We start from the raw sequence: 17,876 nt of genomic DNA, 5'->3' as shown, positions 1-17,876 counted from the left end.
TGTTGACAAACGAGCAGATCGATTGGTCGTACAGGACTAATACTATTTACGATACTGTCAGTCCATTTCAAAACATAATCGAAGTCAAGTTACCGGTTACACTGTAATCAAGTGTCGAGAACGTCAGTCCATCAGCGAACGCTGCGCGATAAACACTTGTCAAGATCTCTCGGACGTTTGAACGGTTACAGATCTGGCGATATTAGTGTTGAAACAAGTTCGGAGTACTGTTTACATTTTGCGAAGCTTGTTGGATGAAAATTCGGACAAAAATTGATAAGAAAAACCGACGGTGAGGGTTTCAAAAATTGACAAATTGACAATTAAACAAAAAGATTCGTGGTTATAATTCTAGTTTGAAAAGTTTTACAGTTGTGTGAGTTCTCCCCCATTTCACGGACGATGGCATTTGCTCGTTCTATTTCACAAGGAAGCTCGTTACCATTCACCGAAAAGGAAAAAAAGGAGTTCAAGGTAAAGTTGAGTTTCTAGGTACACGTATTTCACGGAATTTGGAAGTTCGTCGACGAGCTTGAGAAAAAAAGACGGTTAATGAGAGAAAATTATTGCATCGTACCTGCAGTTATGTTGGTTAATTACCAGTTATGTGTGGGAAATATGTTCAATACACGGTAGCCAGCTAGAATATAAATTTCAATTTTGTTGCCCTTCAGTTTGGAAACTTGAGAATTTTTATCAAGATTCAATGTGCTGGAGAACCGAGTGTGAAAATTAAAGTTGAACAGAGTGGACGGATTTTCCGAGTTCGCAAAGCTGCGAGATTCCCTCGAACGAGAGCGAGAAGATTGAATGAATTAAAAATCGGTCACTTTGAATTGGCAGGAGATGAAATGAATGAATTTTTTCAATGACATCTAAACTTGTGATAATTACTCTTATAATGTTTACCATGTATCAGCATACAAGTTTCGTAAATTTTTCAAACGATTTTAAGCCTCTTTCGTAGATACAGGTAAATGTGGATATCTATTTTCAATATTTTCAAATCTCGAGAGCTTGTGTCCCTGCGTATACTTATTCTGTCATTTTTATACCCCAGCTGTAGATAATGTCTTTATCGATATCGGCCAATAAGCCGTTCCTCTATCAAGTATTACTCGTTGTAATTCTGAGCGATCAAAGTCGAGTCTTCTAATATCCGACGATGCGATTTGTTATTGCTAATACAAAAACGATTATTTATTTTTTTTTCACTCAAATTTGAAATATCTTCTGGCCGCGGGTTTCGATAATTTTTCTAAAATTTCAAGCAATCGTCACCTCGATTTTCTCGGTTGATTCGACATTTTCGCCGTGTAGTTTCAAATTATTAGAAATCCTCTGCAGGTTGGTTTACAACAAATTATAGTTTCCTTCGTCGTTCCATCGCTATTCCAAAAATCAAGAATTCTTTTTATTCCCTAACTGCACCGATTAATCTAAAGCACATTGTTCACTTCAAAGCTTGTGCAGGTTTATCGTTTCTCACACGAAATTATCAACGAGTCGTTTGTAGTACTTATGTTTTATTGGCGATACGTGTTTCTAGATAAAAGTCAGAAACAAGACTATTTTTACAGTAATACTGGTTGACGCAGAAACTTTAGTCATTCTGTGACATCCGAAAGCTCTTGTATATCTTTTATCTACGACGACTAGTAGATCGGAAAGAGAAGGGGGGCTAAACGTTTTATTCCACCTTTTGTAAGAATACCACATTCAGACTGAAACCAGATTCTTCGCATGTAGTTGAACTGGCAGACTTGTTCATGATTCCCACGGTGAGCGACACTGCGAACCTGAATCGAATTACGTAATTACTTGTCGAGATATAAACTCCAAAGATTCATTCACATTTCCAGCTCTCTACAGTCGTACCTACAAACCCCGTTTATAGCTTGAACCGGAAAGCTCGAACCTTGCTGAGCAGTAATAATCGCGTTACGTTCCGTATCCGGAGCTTTCGTTATTCCCGACAAATAGCGCAAGTGTACCGGAATTGACGACGAGCGGGTCGATGTGAAACAATCGTCGTGAAGTTACGAGTGACTCTCGAGTCGCGTGGCACTCGAGATTTTCACGACTTTGAAGCACATATTTGGGTGAAAGTATTACGGATATACGATGTTACATTGTATATACGTCGATAATGTTACGCCGCGTTACTCGGCGGTGCGTAAAGGAGGCTGCTGCGCTACGCGGGGTTAAAAATACGCTAAATCAGTGATTCAATGTGCAATACCTGAAACATAAATCTGAAAGCATTTACATAACCACCGTGCGGTAAATTCGACCCAGCCGCTTTGCATACAAAGGCCTTCTCGCCCCCTCCCCCCCCACCCCCATCCTTCCTCTTCACCCCAATGTTCGCTACTATTTTCAACCCCCGACCCCGACCCGCGATTCGAATCCTCGACCTTATATGCCGCCGAAAACTTCACCGTGTCACGTACAACATCCCACATTATCCACCTGCAGCTACGGTTTGCCAGTCAAAGAACAGAGTAGAGTAGAGTAGGGTTTATTACAGCCATCGGAAATATCCTCTAAGGCAGCGCAGGGCAAGTAAATACAAAAGAATAATAATATTAGGAAACATGTACAATAGTTAATACGGATAATTGCTAATTACGGGCAAAGGCGTGAGTGTACGTCAGGTGATACATGGGTAATAAAGTTTAGACAGTGAGTTAGTTAAACGTCAACGTATGTGTCAATATGGCGGAAATAATAATATTGAAGTAATAATGTAGAGATACTAAGACGAATAATCGTATAAATTTTCAAATCGAGGGTATTTTGTTTCGTGATGTATTAAAGAAGCCATCTTACCATATACACTGCATTATTGTGATCACGTTTTTTTTATAATCTGCGCGTTATAATGGATTGCTCGAAGTTAACGATCTTTGCATAAAATTTGTGAGTAAGATAATCATGTTCGAGTAAAAAGATGTTCCCAGCTGAAAGTCTGTAAAGAACTGAAAAAAAAAATGTTCACAAAATCGTCCCGGAAACCGATAGTGTTGTATTGAAATTGAAAAATATTTTCTAGACATGGGTGAAAATTTTTTAACCAAGCATCTCGAACAAAAAATCAGTTATCATTAGTTTTAGATTGCTCAAAATTCACTGGTTTCTCAATAGCAAATCCTTATTTTTAATCGAAAATGATAATTAGCGTTGTTTTTTTTTCATGAATAAATTTCTCCAAATCGTAAATTTGGTGCATGGAATCATTACAGATTTTTGAATTGAGAACAAATGACTTGTTACGTAATACTTTAAATTTATTGAACATTCATTTCTGAACCTAACCCATCAGAACTGGATAAAGAATTCAAATATGGTATAAAAAAAAAAAAATATAACAATAAAGTGATTTCTTCAAATTGATTAGAATGAACTAAACTTTTTTCATTAAAATTTCATGTTTTTAATTTTGTTTCGTGCTAAAGTAAAATATTTTTTCTCATGAAAGATGGAGATTGAGCTTTAGTTTCACTGTATCATCTTTAATTTGATTACGCATCTATTGAATTTATGATTTTACCCAACTCCAAACTTGATATATCCATACGGTTATACTTTTGTAAATGCACGAATACTCGGCAGTTGAGAAAGGATTTGTTATATTTTAATAAACAGTCTGGAATCACGATAAATTTATTTGTCAAATAGTTGAACGAGTCCAAATAATTGGAGCACGTTGAGGAACTCACAATTTCACGATATAGATAACAAATCCAATAATACAGCGTCAAGTGTTAATTATTCAAATTGAGCACGAAACGGTATTGCATTCGGTTTAGTGAAAATATAATCAGTAACCTCTGCTCTTGAAACTGTATGTTCGGTCAAGTGCAGAAAAATTTTGACGAATCGCATTTATTTATTTATTACTTATTCAATTAAATACATACTTCCAAAAGTTTTTTGGCACACGGTATTAATAGTTTGAGTTTACTTTCTAAAAACGCACTTTTATTCTCCACCTCACTGGATGATTTCTTCACCACACACATACACAATAATCAATGAACGAGCACTTCGTCAACCAATTTCCAGGACTTCCCTTGTATTTTCTTCTCATTCATCGTCCCAAAGTTCTGACATGAGACCGGAAGTACCGCCTAACTCGGGCAAGATTCCCTGAGAGCGATTTAAGGAGGCTGCGTCAGGCGTATGCAGAGGATAAAGGTAAATCCCGATCTTAGCAGGCGCGAAAATCCCTGTAGGTGATAAACTCGCCCACATTTGCAGCTTTATTTTCCCTCTGTTTTACTTTTTCCAGCTTTTCTCGTTCCTCGCGATAGGCAACTAAGAAGAGCAAGGGTATAAACGAGGGGCGAGAGGGAGGAAAGGGAGGGGGTAGATTTTCCGAAAGATATTATCCGAGGCGCCAAAATTGCGGACGTGGCAGAGCTAACGTCTTCGTTCCTCGAAATTACCGTCACGATTTAACCGCACCGCCTCGGAGGCCGTATATTTTTTTCCGCGTTGATTTTCATTCGGAAATGAGGGCGGAAAGGAAACAAGACAAAACTGCGGCGAAGGTAGCCGACACGTTCTTATCGTTTTCTCCGATCGCGTATATATTTGCAAGCATCACGCACGTGTGCGCGTACCTTTAAGAAAGATGTATCATTCCGCGGAGCTTCCAGACGCAATTCATCATTCGGCGTAATTTCGGTGAAAAAAAATTGATACACGAGTACAGATTGGCCGTTAAATTTCCTGTACAGAAGCAGCCACCTTCTCTGATAATATCGTCGTTAGCTCCTTAATGGGATCTCGACGGAACGCGTTGCAGCGGTTTCAGAACAGCCGTGAATTACACTCGCAAGTGGTGAAAAGGTAAACGTCGTCCGGGGTAGATAACCTCGAGAGTAAGACTCTTTGATAATTAAGTACTCGACGGGCTGAACGTCGCCTCTCGGTGTGCTCGTGTTGTAGATATCTGTAACTCTGAGGACTCTCATCTTTTAAAACGCTGCTCCGCAATGATCGACGGTTCATTTTTAATTGCACTTGCCCTGTTATTAGAAACGAGCTTTTTAAGCACCCGGCGCGCAGAGGCGCCGAAGTTTCTCGACTATGATAATTCGGTTGAATTAGTTTACGGTTAGTTGATTGATCGTTGTTCCCGCAGAGAGAAAGAGAGAGAGAGAGAGAAGGAAAGAGTGAAAGGGCGGAGAATTAGGTTGTACGAGTTGCACAACGAAACCAGAATCGTTTCAATTTATACCGGGATAATCGTTCAGGACTCGGTAAACGTAGGTTACGTGTATCATACCGATCATAACCACCGAATGGAACACGATATTTGTGGCATTGAAATTAGACGAATGGAAGGTGTATGTACAATTAGTTATTGAAATTGCGATGCTCGCAGCAGGGGTTGACAGCACAATTACTCCACGAGACGTATAATCTATATATGTGTATTAGACCCCTGGAGCGCCAACAATAGCTGCACACATCGGACGAATTATCACGACAGCTGCTTGTCACGAGCAGCGTTTACTTACAGTGTGTGTAATCTCGTCTTGTAAACAATCGCATGACAACTATTCTCGATCTTGCACAAATTGGGAAATTATCCCAGAGGCCATGAAAGCTCCTTATAATTTTAGTCGCAATGATAGGTATAGGAACTAGATACAGGCTGTTTATTATTCCCGCCCTCTCAGCGTAATTTTATCCTTATGTGTAATCAGGGGGACAAAATCTATTCTCGTCATTTTGATACTTGGGTGAGTTTTCATTTCAGAGCAGCGGGCTTCTGACATGCTGTAATTAGAACAGAGCCTAATCGGGAGGTGAAAAATACACGTGATTATTATTTCGGGAGTGGTAGTCTGACTCTGAAATTTATTCGAAATCAAGTACATGCAGGAGTGTTTGAAAGCTTGCGTAAAATTTTGAAGGAAATTAGATAAGACCATTTCAAATTAGGAGGGAATTCAATTGTCTGGTTTGTAAAAGGATTGCGACTTATGAACTTGATATCGTTATTTTTTACAAGTAAATGTTATTTACATGCTAGTCCTGAACTTCAGAATCGAGAATTTGGATCCTCCTTTTTTAAAAAAATTCAAGTTCTGAATTTGAAAAGTTTCGAAAGCACCTAATTTCGAATTATTTGGTGGCGAAACTAAAATTATAGAAATTGTACTTTTAGGAAACCACAAAGTTTCGAATGCTCAAAACTGGCCCGCCGGCTCAAAGTTCCAAAATGCAAGATTCCGTAAATTCAAGCTACGATCGAGCAGGATTCCAAAAAATAAAGTTTCGATAGAGTAAAATTCCGAAAATTAAAATATTACCACACAGCGTAGTTTGATCAACGAGTGGGTGTAAAAAATCAGAAAAACCTAAAATAAGAATGACCAGGATTGATCGTACGTAAAAATATCGAAAATCCATAACAAAGAAAAATCAAAGTAACGAAATTTCACCAAGCCAGAAATTCACGGATCTAAAAATCTTTGTTCATTCGGAATTTCAATATTTCAGATTTTTCAATTTTCTTATTTTCGCACTTTTGGAACTTTGACTTGTTGTTAAGCTCTTTCGGCATTTTGTCCTTTCGGAATTTTGCGCTTTCAGATCTTATCACTTTCGGAACTGAGTGTCGGGTTTCAGATCATTGAAAACTTTAATGTTTCCTCAAAGTTTGATTTCTTTGCTTCAAGTTTCGCCGCCAAATGATTCGAAACTTGGCGTTTTCGATCCTTTTCAAATTCGGAATTTCAACCCCGCCCCGCGAAGATATGTAGTTAGCATTTCCCAATAACAGTTGCATAAACCTTCAGCAAAATTTCTGGCTAAAGAAACATGCGACCGTTGAAGCGATTAATACCAGTAGAAATCCATTAGTTATGGAATCAGGCTAAAAGTATCGCGTAACCATTTTACGGTCAGACTTCCATCCTACGTCAGCTGTACCCTGTGAATGTTTTTTTTTTCTTTGTTTTTTCTGACATCCTCTTTTTCACATTTCGATAGAATATTTTTTCACCGTCCGTAAGGGTGAGAAAGGGGATAAAGTACAGGAAGAAAAATGTGCGGAAGAAACGAGTCAGGAAGGCAGGAGAACCTAGAAAATTCCAAGTATAAGATTGCGCTTATCATTTTACACGGAATATTTTCTTACGCCCAAGAAAATATATGCACAGATACGTATGTACTTGGGTGCGATGAAAATTTAGAAATGAAAATCTACGGCCTTCTTTCCTTGATATTTTTTCGCAGTTCATATTGCGTTCTCGTTTTTCTTCTATTCCTCCGAAACGTTGGCTTGGACCAACCCTAATTGACGTAATTGGATTTTTTCAAATTATCATTCTAATAAGCATTTGCGTAAACATTATACAAGAGGCAAATAAAGTCTGGCCATCAGTAAGAAGTTGTTTCAATGAACTAAACTGATAAAGGAAAAACGCAAAAGCTGCAACGATAGTGATCCACTAATTTTTTCCGGAAAAAATCAAGTTACTATATTAATTTCGGAGCAATTACAACGTTAGTGAATTTTTCTTTTTTCTTCAGAGCCAAGAACATACCGTTTTACCAATTATAATGGACTTGAGCTCATTTCAATAAGCGTGAATAAATCCCGTACAAATCGCATCGGATGAATTATTTTCATAAAAGCACGATACATGCTCAATTAACGTTAATTCGCTGCACAAGGTACATCTATTAACACTTGCGTAACTTTTAAGAATAATGTTCCGTTCCGAACACATGATTACGAATCAACTGAATTTGTTAAGTAACGAAATTCACATTCTTACGCTCGTCAACTTCTTATAATGACCGGTAAGCCCGGGGAATTGATTGTGGAAGTTGCGAATAATCTCGAAAGCTTTGTGATCCTCGTGCTACTGCAGCGGTGTGGTCGAGTTTGGGCAAAGCATTATCTGAGTTCTGATTAATATGCAACTCGATGTCGCGAGTCAGAGGGTGGATGAGGGTGTGCCAAGATATAAATACACGCTTGTACAAAGGTTCAAAGACAGCGCTTCAACACGTACAGAGCGCCCCGATTCGAGCACCGTCGTCTTCGCTGATAAGAACAAGATAATCAGCATGCAAGCTTCGTTCGCCGTGTATCGTGGCTCGAAATGATTGAATTTCAATAGCAGCTAATTCAATCACCTAGGCTACAGATAAGGCAGAGGATTGTCTGTCCGTTGCCTCCTCAGGATTCCAGGCACACTGCTTAGTTCCCTTCCTTTCTTCCTGCACCTTCGACCTGCAAGCTTTCGGCCCAATGGAGGTTCCGTGACGGCTTTCAGACTTGATATTCCTTTCCCACATTCTTACAGTCACTTTATACCCTCACTGAGAGAAGTTTGTAGTTCCGTTTACCGCTCAGTCCTTAACTATTTTCATTTTTTATCACAATCGAAAAATATAGTTGGAGGTACAAAATGAAAATTAGTTTTCTAGCTGTTACCAGAATGTCTAGTATCCGTTATTATTCTTTCTCATTACGATCGCTGTTACTATATTTTATCACAAACTGATTTTGCGTTGCAAGTACCAAAAAAGGATCGACGATAGCGCAAAATGGTTACGTGTACCTCGTTTTTTATAATTCCAACAATATTCAAACAGTTTTTTTAACGATACCTGTTTTACTGAATTATTCTAGTTACTATGACAAATGAAATTTTTCACAGTGCTGAATCCTCTTCATCTCTAAACTACAACTACCGAGTCTCCCACATTCTTTTAACTCTTCACTCGTAGGTATCTTAGCTTTCACACGCGTCACTTCTAACTATATTTCTCCATATCAATCCAAGCGCTATCCTCAAATCAACTCCTTTACATTGATCACTGTTATAATTCAATTACTTGATCATTAATAACAAACCAAGTATACCGTTGTAATCGCCCACCTCCCTTAAAACCGACCCCTTCCTTATTCTATCACTTCCAGCGTTGGGAGTAGCGGCACGTAAGTGTTTAACAGCTGTGTAGGAAGCCTGAAATAGCCAAACAACACCTTGGCTAGGCGTAAAGTAGTTCCGGTAGCCGCTGATCGAAGCCTACACGATGCAGACCGTAAAACCATCGAAGACCAGGAATATTAGGCGGCGCCAACTTTTCGTACGTGGGTGTCGAAAAACCAGCGGGTGACGAAGACAGTCTCACGTAGTGCCTCCTCGAGTCGCTCTCCATTACGACGCCCTGTTTATTTACAGGAAAGTGGTGAGCTCCCGGGGCGCGTCACGACGCCCGAGCTTTCTTTCCTGCACACGATACAGTAAGCTCAAAGGCTCACAAGGTTCGGCGGTCCGAGTCATCGCTTATATATACGCACACAGACGCGGCTTGTACTCGATCAGGAAAGCCACTTCGACGGGGTTGAAGTCGTCCGTCGGTCCCAGGAGGAGAGAGCTTGCGGGAGGGTTGGCCGCCGCAGACGTTGATTCGGGAGCGTAAGCCGCAGGAATAACATCAAAGCCCGACCAAAGGTAACGCAATAAAATAAGATTAGAATAATTCAGACCGCGGTGCGAATTGATTCCCTTTGTGAGGACGCCGAACTGCCTGCCGCCCTACGTAAAAGCTCCAGACAACCGGTGCGGGAAGCAGGAAGCAGGAAGCAGCCAAGAGAAGTTCCCGACTCTCTAATCAATCGTTGCGTAAATATTTTCAACCGTTTTATTCACCTTGAGTACTTCGTATCGATTTCATTTAACTTCTAACCGCAGCACAAAGCTTCGAGGATTTCAGGTCCTGCTCAAAGGCTGCAGGCACCTTCAACGCAACCGTCCATTCTGAGATCGTGGATCGGGTTGAAACTATGCCAGAAAAATATGTAACGTCGAAATCAACGTTGAGAATGGGTCAAGGACAGCTAGGCAGAAAGGAAAATCAATTGTAAGTACAATGGTGTCGATCGAAAGCTATTATTTATAAAACTGTAGAATACATCATTTTACAACTCTGTGCCTGTACAGTGACTCTGAAATACCGTTGAAACTGAGTAAGCTCGACATTCCGGGGTCGAAATTAGTGACGTTGCTGCAACGATGCATGCTTAACAAAAATTGTTACTTCGCACCTTGAGGATAGTCTAAAACTTAGTAAACCGTAATAAAAAAACATGCTCATGTCTTGAAAAGTCAGCTTCGCGAAAGTCGTTATAAAATTGCACAATGATTATTTTTACCCTAAAGTTTTCGTTAACGTTCAGCATTCATGGAAGAAGAAGAAAAAAGTTGAATTTGACATTTACATGTAAACGCCTGTCCGCGATGTTTGTACCGTCATAACGGATCAGTAAGTGCACAGTAAACAGCTTACTTTTTTTTAACTCAAACAGTTCCACCTTGAATGTTTCGGATATTTTCATTGCTCCGTGGTGTCTCACCTTTTGCTGTTCATCCGATACACATTTGGAGCATGTGAAAATAGCCGCGAAGATACTTTTCTTGAAAAGAACAAGGCGGACTGTGATTTCTTATTTTATTGTCTGCAACAGTTCTGATACCGAAATTGATTTGTTTAATTATTTCACCAAAACTGAACAAGTACTTCACTGATATCGAAGTCGGCTTGTTGGCCAACTTTGTGTTCTTAGGAAAATCTATTTCACTGTAACAACTCGGTGGCAAACCAGTGCCTCGGAAATGAGTTTTTTAAAACGTAACGAAAGGGCGAAAAGTTGTGCAACGTTTCCCTCGGGAGGGTTATGGAATGTTGGCTTGACGACGGGATATTCGTCGCAGAGTAAATGATTGTGCGAAACGGCGAGGGGTTGTTAAAAATTTAATCGTCCTCGCGACTCGCGGGAACGAAGAATTATTGAAATCCATAAGCATTGGCATATTTGGCACAAAAGGCTCTTTTAAGCGGGGGTCTAAAGAGCTGCGAACTGCATTGTTACCGGGACTTTTGACGATGAACTCGATTTTCACGCGGAGAAATCTACAAGAGCCGAGTTATAACGGGGGACGAGAAAGTTTGCCGGACGATTCTAATAAGCGGAATGAAATCTTGGTTAGCTGATAAGAGGAGATAATTTCCCCGTAACAACGTAACGTGACAGTAGGATATACACCTAACAGGTAGGTCAGCTATAACCAACGAGCACACGAGGGTAGAAACATCCTCGAACTCTCAAACTGTCGGCAAACTGCAGTTATACCATTGTTGCCGACAAGACGTAGCACATTGTTCTAGGTAACTTTGCTAACGATCTTCCGGCTAACCGGCTTGTTTTTGTTACCTGCCGTAGAACTTTGAGATAAGCAAAGGACCGAGGCTCTTCCGTGCCTGTTATTACCGGCGTTTAAAGTTCGGGGAATACTACCAAGAGAAATAAATGCCCTACGTTGCTTTCTCCCAATTGGCTGACACCTAATGTTTTCCTCTACTTTCATTCGAGACAGAGGAAGAGAAAAGATGAGAGTCGCGGAGATGGAAAACTCCGCGTTTTGGGGATGAACACGAGGCCCGGGAGGCTGACTCCGCATCTGTGACATCTGTATCGTTCTCACGCTGGCTGCAAATGTCGCCCACCCCCATTAAATTATTCAGAGTATTCCGAACTCCGTTGGACGGTGGATGGGTGTATACGGTATCCAGATACGCCTCTAACCACTCGACAACCACGTCTGCATCCTCTAGGTGTACGTTACACCTTCCCCACAGGTGTGTGCATGCACGTTCCCTGCAGTAATGGCATCGAAACACCCAACGCGCTATTTACATTTGCCAGGATTAAGTGTACCACTGCATCTATTAGTCGACGCGACCACCCCGTGATTACGTTACGGCCGACTAATTGTGAGGGATGAATCTTGCGCGCGTAGCCATGGCGTTGTTGTTGTTCCCTTATTTCCCCTTGTTCGAACAGCCTGTTTCAAAAGCTTTCGGACAATCCTTGCCTTCGATGTCATCGAATGCTTGTATTCTTTCCGTTTTTCGAAAACAAGTCGTATTACGCGTGTCGCTTTGTTAAACTCGCGCTGTCAGCTGATCCATATTATACAAATTTAGCGTTCAATTGCGAAAAAGCTAATTAATTAGATACCACTCACTGAATTGAACTCGCCATGTTTATTTGATTTTTTTTTTTTTTTTTTTTTTAAATATACATGTGTATGAATTTATTCCTCGGTCATCTGAATAAGAATCGTTCGTACAACAAATGTAAAAAATTCAATTTCGGGTAGATGGGGACAAACTGCTATGGGGATACAAGTGTTCTTTTTTTTTGAAAGTTAATTAGTCTGACGCAGATGTGTACAATGCATCAAATCCAATTACGAAGTGATATATAGGACGAGAAACCAATTTGTTCAATTTTACAGCACACAATATATAGCAACGCAATTAACTCGGTTAAATATGGTGAGTATCATAAATGTCGCGAGATTCGTTATTAAAATGATTCAAAAAAATTGTCTCACGCTCTTCCGGCAGACTAATTTCCTTAATTTGAAAAGATTGAAGTAACTTTCGAAAGAACGTACGAGAGTCGTTTTCTCCAGTACTTCCCACTTAATTCCTAATTCTTTAGAAGGAATAGTTTGTTCTGAACTGTTCTCGCGTAATGCTTCTAAATTTTCTTTTTAAATTTGTTCAAAATTTAAAGGGAAAAATCGAGGCTGCGTCTTTTTACGTCTGGGTCATTAAAACAAGGTATGACCTCATATTGTACCTATGCTAAAAACTTCGAAATGAATTCACTGTAACTTCGATATTCTAAAAAACCGCGAACTAACCATAACCACCCTCAAAAACTCCACCAATCTCCCACAGTGTAGCAAACCCTGAAAAAAAGATGCAAGAATCCAATTTTCAGTGGGTGCCTCAAAAAGTTTATCTCTCTCGCACGGTCTTGGTTCAGGCTACAGAAGCCCCGTCGTAATTTGAGGTGGATAGGAACCTTAGCAGAGCAGGAATGCCCGAGTAAAACTGGTAAAACTGGTAAAACTGACATGACGTCCCGGCGGAACACTGGCGTGACTTAACCCGGAATTTTCAGAACCCTTGGGAGACAGTTTTGTCGTATAAAATTCAATTACTCTGTTATTATACCCGCCGCGGCAGCGTTGGCGTCTTTTTTCCTTCGTCCATCGCGTGCTCATCTTCAATCCACGATGCAACCGTACACTGGAGAGAGAAAAATGCGGTGGATGAATCGTCGCGTTTGTGCCTCAACCTCCATTCAAGGTTTGGCTTACCCAAAACATGGGGGTTTTTACCATTCTTTACATGGTGAGGATGACGTTTTTAATGGCTCATTGTGACCTCGAGCGCAGTTTGAGGACGGTTTTACCATATGCTTCTTTCAGTGCGGTACGAGTCGCATTTCCGGCGGAAATTGAGGCTGCGTTGCGTCGCGTCGCTCTAGTTCCTCACCCACAAGACGACACCTTGTCAGACCAGACGCAGGTGCTCCGGCATTCTGGAGGGTGACCACTGCCGTGGTTCCATCCGCCAATGTACATGCATTCGGGGCTGTATACCTATGTGAACATTGAAATACAGCTGACCCGAGTGCCTTGGCCAGCCGGCTTTCCCCTGAATAGTGTATCGACGTCTAATGGACGGCCGCTGCAGGGCTGAATTCTGTTTATTCAAATTACGTCGCGTGCAAACTTCCCTCTGAATGGAAGGCTGCTGTTCGGGTCCTTGCCCTCCTTTCCGCCCCCAGCGTCTGCAAAGCAGGAAAACTTTTCACCGCCTCTTCGGAGCCGTTTTCTTGCATCCGCTTCCGTTAGGGAGCGCGAAACTCGCGAGGAGAGCCGCGATTTGACACCGCACGAAATTCCTCGCAAATAAACGCGAAACCGTGGATATTCATCTGCGCGTTGAGAAGAGTACGGAAAAAGTTATTTTCCCTTCGAGTTGATACAGCTGCTTGCCGAATTCTGAACACGAATCGTTCCGCAATGGCAGCCCCGAGAGTGAATCGAATGTGACACGTGCAAGACGTCTTTTTTTCTTTTTTGGAATACTGCTCGACGCGGTGAGTCGAGCAAAGTTGATCGTCGGACGATTTTACGGGTCGAGTGACCCATAACATCTGTACGTAACGTTGAAAATTTAACGCGATAAGAGGGGTATGAAATACATCATGGATTTCAAGGGTGACAGACCAAAAAGTCGACTGGTCGAAGACCCGAAATTTACGAGATACGAATTTTGTAACAAAGAATGATCAGCGCACCGAATTTCAGATTTTCGATAAGTCACCCGGTGGAATAACCGTTTTCCCAAAAGTTCATTTAACCGAAGGCTCTCTTATCCGATAAAATATTTTCAGAACAGTCGGCATTCCTAATGACCAAAGCACGGAACGTGGAGATACAGAAAAAGGAACGTTCCGAAATTAAATATTCAGAGCGGCTAATACTTCGAACAACCGGAAAATCGAAGAAATTAGCTGGTGACAATCAAAATTCAGAAGGAGCAGAATTACGATCCAAAAAATACAGAAGGGCCAGAAAGCCGAAAGGCCGCAAAACTGTTGTCATAGTTACGTAGATTTGTGCCAGACGTGTGGCTTTGCAGAGAATATATAATGGGTTTCTGACGTCATCCAGCCTTTCGGCATTTTGGTCATTTCGTCTTTAGTGGGTTTTGGGATTTCAACCTTTCGAATCTTTGGTCAGTCGTTATTGATAAATTCTGATCCGTAGATTTTTGACAAAGGCACGAGTCTGACATTAGAAACGTCGACTTTTTGACTGTTCGGTATTTTCGCGATTCAATGTTTTGCTATTCGTAATCCTGGCTATTCTCAACAAACAAAGAAAGTCTGCGTAAATTTATTTATACATTTTTGCGTTCTCAATTTTTATTTATCCATAAGTCGTCTCTTCGTATGCGATAGTGCGAAAGATTATTGAAATGTAAGTGTTTATTATCTCTACAGTTATACAATTGTTATGAAAGTGGTTGCTACGTTTTTCACATGGCAGTATAATTTCCCCAAACCTGCGATACGAATTTTGAATATATTTCAGATTTTCACCTCTGTACATATTTGAATTAACGATAAAAACAAACAGCCGTAATTATTTCCAACATTTCGCGACGATATATCTGTATATAGTACTTTGCTGAAATTTACTTAATCCGAGATCCATGAAAGACAAATATATGTGGTTTTACAGCATTGTCATCGAGTTTTGGGAAACGCAAAATTACCAAAAGTTTTAATCATGCTTAATTTATTCGTTTGCTTATGCTTTATACTGACATTGTCAGGTCAGCTTATTGTTAATGAATTGAAATCAAAGGGGACACGTACATTTTTTTAAAAAGGACTATAAATTCTGAAAGTTTTTAAAAATTTATACGCGAAGTTTACCGTTTGAGTATCGAGCACCGTGTTTTACGTTATTGATTCGTGGGCATTACACAGATCAGCACATATGTTGATTTTTCAGCAAAACTGCACTTGGCTATCGTTAAGTCGAAAATACACATTTCCGTTCAAGCATTTTGACTTCGTAAGCCACATGTCTTTTCATGAGACACGCTATTTCTGCTCAAGTGTGGCGAATGATTTCTGGCTTTTCATTTTCGTCTTGAGTTACGGTAAAAAATAACGATGTATGTATTTTTCTCTTATTTTCATCAAGTCTAATACGTGTACGATACATCCTATATAAGACTTTTCAATCACAGGTTTCCTCATTCAAGCGAAAATAGAATGTTTTCTGACGAGAACAGCTGTTCTTTGTAAAGTAAAACTCAACCAACGGAAACGTGTACCTTCAACGTTACAGCAACAAATCGATTTCGCTGAAAAACGGACGTTACATGTGTCAACGTACTAATACCGACCATAAATGGATGATTTAAAACATGGACTTGGATCTTTAACCGGCAAAAATCGACTACGAATTTTTCATAACCGTAAAAAATTTATAGTAAACTATACATTTATACACGTATCGTAACGTGAAAAACATCGATATTTGCGTCCTGTAACAATCCGTTTCCGCGACATATTTTTCCATCAAATCAGTCGATAAAACATGACCATGAGTAGTGACAACAGTTTTCTGTACAAACAGCCAATGCGCGAATGAATTATACATAGTTCACTCGTCCTGATTCGCTAACGAGATGAATTCGCGCTGTTAATTGACAGCGCGTCGTATAACCGGAAACGTATTCAGCTACTGTACGGTGTTGCTCCTTCGTATAATCGGATTCGACGGCCACGCCATAAGGATTAGCCGCTTCTGAGCGTTGGGCAATGTATTGATGTGCAGGGCTCGTGATGGATGAACTCTTGCAAGCCTGCGGCTCGTGTAGCTGTTCCTGGCAGGTACCGAAACTTTACTAGTGAAAAAATGATCGATCGACGCATCGATATCCATCCTTCAAGCTCGTTCCCGGGAATCAATTTCACCGACGGCAGGTATTATTTTCATATCCGGTGGATGACCGAGTGCAGAGTTCGCGCCATGTTACAACAGAGTCGAATATGCAATGGAGTACCTACGTTTTGCGTCTCACATTTTCGCCCCCTCAACTTTCGCTCTTCTAATTCCGGGCACTTCCGGTCTGCCGGAATCAAATACCGGCTCGTATCGGGACAAAGTCGAGGGCTGGTAGAAGAAATTGCGAAGCCTGAACGAGGTCCGCTCATTCGTGGGTAATTAATCGCGGACCGATTTCATTTAGTGAGATGCATCGAGGCGTTGTGATTCGATGGGGCTTTTCGAGAGGGCGGAGAGTGGGCAGCGAGCCTCGATAAAAGTTTCCGTATTTGCTCGATGGATATTGCGACGATATTATTTTATCCGCTTCTCGACAAAGTAAACTTTACTCGTACCGGCTACGCGGCTACTCGCACTGTACGTATACGAGGCGAAATACTCCCAGCTGAGTTTCTGCGACGGCCGTCCGTGGAGAAAATTTTAAAGAAACGATCTCGATCATGCGAGACTTGAGGATTCACGTAGTCTCAAATCCCCTGGATGACCGATGCGGTGCACAGACCTCGTCGTGAGAAGACTACTCGACTATTCTTCCTGCCTGTATTTCCGGAATAATCGACACGGGTACGCGATAACTTTGAGGAAGAGAATTGCAATCGGGCCAAGTGTCTTTCGGAATTTCGCTTCGATGAGTAAATTCAAACTTAGGGGACGATCTAACGGGTGAATAATTAGCCGAAAACCCTTCGTGATTCATGCTGTCCTAAGATGTGTTTCACCGTAATATAGTAGAGAGAACGAGAGAATGAGTTTGTCGATTTTTCCAAGTTTGGTAAAAGAAATGTTTTTGTAATTCGTATTTCGTTTGATTTAACAAAAAAAAAATCGTCAGACCAACAATATTTGGTTTACCGTATTTGCTAGATTAAAAAAAAAGGAAATAACTTTAGGGAACTTCGCAATATAATCGTTTCGAAAAACTTTAAATAATGCTCGTAATCGTTGCTTACTGTTGGAACAGTTGAAGACGTTTCGGAAGATGCAATTCTCGAGTAAAATGTTACGAGTTTAGAATTCTTTGCCCTCCGACTGTTTTCCTTCTCCTCCTACATTATTTTTTTTTCTTGGCTAAACGAGGGTTGCCATTTCCGTTCAATCTAAATTTACGGTTTTGTTTATCGTGCAGTCAAGTCATCGTAGAGAAACGTGAAAATGATAATAAATCTTCCGAATCCCGTGCATACACATTATTCTGATTACTCAATTACGAGTTAGCGAAGTCCCGAAGTGCCAGCTTCAGAAACGAACCAGCCAACATGCGATGACTCACCCTCGCCTCGTGGCGTTGGGCTACAAGGCAGAAAAAAAAGAATTAAATTTCATTAGGTTAATAAAAAAGCGTACCGTAGATTACAATTCATTCTTTTTACTGTAACACGT

At 40.6% G+C, this 17,876-nt stretch overlaps 1 long non-coding RNA gene across 1 annotated transcript; it reads left to right on the top strand.

Moving 5' to 3' along the window:
- Positions 1–145: 145 nt before the first annotated feature.
- Positions 146–9,897, top strand: LOC124176237. Its single transcript, XR_006869336.1, has 3 exons — positions 146–474; positions 9,222–9,665; positions 9,742–9,897. It is a non-coding gene; the product is annotated as an uncharacterized LOC124176237 (long non-coding RNA).
- Positions 9,898–17,876: the final 7,979 nt, after the last annotated feature.

Source organism: Neodiprion fabricii, chromosome 1 (genome assembly GCF_021155785.1).
Source record: "Neodiprion fabricii isolate iyNeoFabr1 chromosome 1, iyNeoFabr1.1, whole genome shotgun sequence".
NCBI lineage: Eukaryota > Metazoa > Arthropoda > Insecta > Hymenoptera > Diprionidae > Neodiprion > Neodiprion fabricii.
Note: the sequence above shows the minus strand (reverse complement) of the source record. Positions and strands in the feature narration are given on the sequence as shown.